This window comes from Physeter macrocephalus, chromosome 9 (assembly GCF_002837175.3).
Source record: "Physeter macrocephalus isolate SW-GA chromosome 9, ASM283717v5, whole genome shotgun sequence".
Taxonomy (NCBI): Eukaryota; Metazoa; Chordata; class Mammalia; order Artiodactyla; family Physeteridae; genus Physeter; species Physeter macrocephalus.
This window is the reverse complement of record NC_041222.1, coordinates 10141280-10144533: the sequence shown is the minus strand read 5'-3', so window position 1 is coordinate 10144533 and position 3254 is coordinate 10141280.

Sequence of the window (3254 nt, the reverse complement as noted above, 5' to 3'; positions counted from 1 at the left end):
GAGGGGAAGGAGGAGGAGAAGAGGAAGACGGAGAAGGAGGAGGAGAAGGAGGGAAGGAGGGAGGTGAAGGGTGGTTTGCTGCCTTTAATGAGATTAAAGTCAAAAGAAGAATTCAAAAAATAATATACAATTACAAAACTTCGAGTGTCCCAAGCATTGTGAAAGAGAAGCACAAAGAAAATTTTACTTGCGGACCTAATCTGGGTAGGAGAGTTAGGATGGCTTTTTCTGTGTAGTCACATTTTGACTGAGAGATAAAGGATGAATAGATTTCAGCCAGCTGAAAGAGCAAAATTTGTTCTAGGAAGAGCAAAAAATAAATGAGTAAACCCCACAAATGCAAGAGAACATTGGAGAAACGTCAGCTGAAGTTGTAGGGAATATCAGGGTGGAGCGGGGGGAGTGGTGAGAGTTGAGGCAGGACAGCTAAGCAGTGTCTAGATCGCGCAAGGCCTTGTAAGTGAGGTGAAGGATGCTAGACTCTAGTCTAGGGCTGTGCATGTGTTTATGGGTCCACTGCTGAGTAGAGCTTTGCCTACAGTAGCCTCTTAATAAATGCAAAATTCAATGTGCTATGTGAGGAGGCAACCGACCCAGAAGAATCCACTAAAGTGTTGCTCTTTGTTCACCCCTCAGACTCCTCTACTGTAATAGAGGTATTATGGGAAATGGGAACTTCACATACCCGGGCCTCAGTTTTCTCATTTGTTTAATGGGGCATTATGATAATTGCATGAAGCAGTACATGGAAAAGTGCCTAGTCCTAGGGTATTGAGTAAAAGTTAACCTTTGCCTCCCTTCCATGCTTTTAAATTCAGATAATCAGTGATACTATCATCTAAGGGAAAAATTATTCTAAATTGTTAGGTAAGGTATACACACCAGAAGATCCCAGGCAGAATGTCAAAATTAAACAATATTGCTAATAATTACATATATATATTCCTTGGTCTCTTTTACAAAGCATATTGATGTCAGAAAGCTGAGGCTCAGAAAGCTGGAGCAACTCAACTGTCACTTAGCTACTTGGTGATAATACTGGAACAAGAACCCAAACTGTCTTACTGGTCTAGGCCTCTTCCCCTCTGGTCCCTTTTATCTCCAACTCCTCATCTCTAATCCCCTTCCATCTCCACCACTCATATCCATGCTTAATCCTCACTGTGCTTCTAAATACGTGGCCCAAGTCTAGTCACTCGGGTGTTTATTGTGCACCTCTGTTTTGTCTTCTGTAACATAAGGACAGGAAGACCTTATCCATATATTCTCAGATCAGCTAAGGTGGTCACAGGAAACAAAGCAAGTGAGAGAATACACTAGACTGTCCGTCCATTGTGAATCCTTTCGTACATCTGTGCTACCCAGTCCTGTAGGAAATGAGGAGAGTAGAAGGAAGATAAAGGACATTCATTAAAACCCCAGAGAAAGATAAGGTCTTATTACTTACATGTAGAAAAAGAATAACTTGGAACCCCAATAGTGCTTTGGCATGAATTCAAATACTAAATGATCTAATCCTAACAGTCTCTTCCAGTTGAAAGCTTTTGTCTCTATTTGGTCTATAAAACCTGGCTTTCCCCTTATACAGTCTCTCAGCAAATCATTCCGATTTTACCTTTCAAATACCTCGCCCATCAGTTGTTCTCCTCTCCATCTATTTGCTATTGTCATGATCCAAGGTCTCAGAACCTTTCCCTAGGTCTCTCCATTTCTGGTTCTTTCTATCTCAGTTTATTGCTGTACTTTCCCAGATGAATTTTTTTATATCCCAGTGCTGGTCAAGTTTTTACCAAAATTAGGTTATGCTTCCCAATCAACTATAGAAGAGGTTACAAACTCAACTCCCAAGCCTGAAATCCCAGGCCCTTCACAACTGTTAATGCTTTGCCCTTGTCAACATTACCAGGTGCTTGTCTCCTTTACCTTCCCTAAACTTGAGCCAAACTATTGTCTTTGTTTGCTGGTACTGCTCTTTTGACCGAAAGCTCCCTCTGGCTGTGTTCCTCCCTGCCCTCATCTCCAAAGTATGCTTATTTACATGTTCAGCTCAAATGTTTCTTCTTCCATGAAGACCCCAATGCTTATCCAACCTCATCCCCAAACAGCACCCATTTCCAGCTGGAAATGTCTTCCAAAGTCTTTGTACTCCATTTTTTTTCCTTTCTCATGCAAAACATTGGTTTATTAATTTATTAAAAAATTCATTTGTGACAATATTTTGTCTCTGACTTGATAATATGATCCCCTTGAGGGCAGGGGCTATATCTGATTCCTAACGTCAGCCCTAGTGCCTACCATGATGCTTGACACATAACAACCCACTATACCTCCTGGGAATGAATTGGTTATTCTGAGTGCTTTCTATAAATTGCAGCAAAGAGGAAGTCTGTGAAGAGAGCCAAAGGTAGCTCTCATAGAACAAGAATAATCCCTGAACAATGGTAATTCATAACGTAATTTAGACTGAGAAACGACAAACCCAGATAGGGTTTTCTCCCTTACTGTTTATCTTTAGAGGCCTCATGTGAAATATGGCTATGAGAGTCTTGGTCTTGCTCAAAATTTTTTTTTTTTCTTCTTTTTCCTGGCCCTCCCTTACCCCACTTTCTTTTTATAATGTTCTTAAAAAGTTGAGAATGGTTTATCTTAGCATTTGTAAGTTTATTTGTGGATGCAACTGCAAAGCTCATCATGTCATTTTTATGAGAATTCTGAGTCCATTGTCCTTAGAAAACGAAAATGATTAACATTGATTTGTTTTGTTACCCAACTGTTTAAATTATAATAACTCCCCATCAGGGTTTTTTAAGTACAGCTGTGTTTATGGATTAAGATCTACTGCCTCAAATATTTACAGTGTCTCAAAAATTACGAGAACATACAGTGTCAGGAATTTTCCATAGGCTGCTCCTTTGAACTGGAGTGAGTTTCTGTTCAAATTGAAGAGGAGGCTTTAGACAGTTTCATGGACAGGTCCATGTAATTGCATCCCCAGACAGGCACCAAATGGAGTAGCTCCAAAGAAGGGAAACATTGGCTAAAATGGCCATATTAACAGTTATCACAGGCTGTATTAATGGAGCAAATATAAAAGGCTAGAGGCCCTAACACGATGAAGGACATACTCTGCTAGCTTATAAAATCTAGACTGTTGCTTTCACTTAACTTCTATATTGCTTAAAGATGCCTCTGCCTTGACACATTTGAAGTTCAACTGGCCTGGAGTGGGAACAGAGCTATGCCATTTTCTAGTT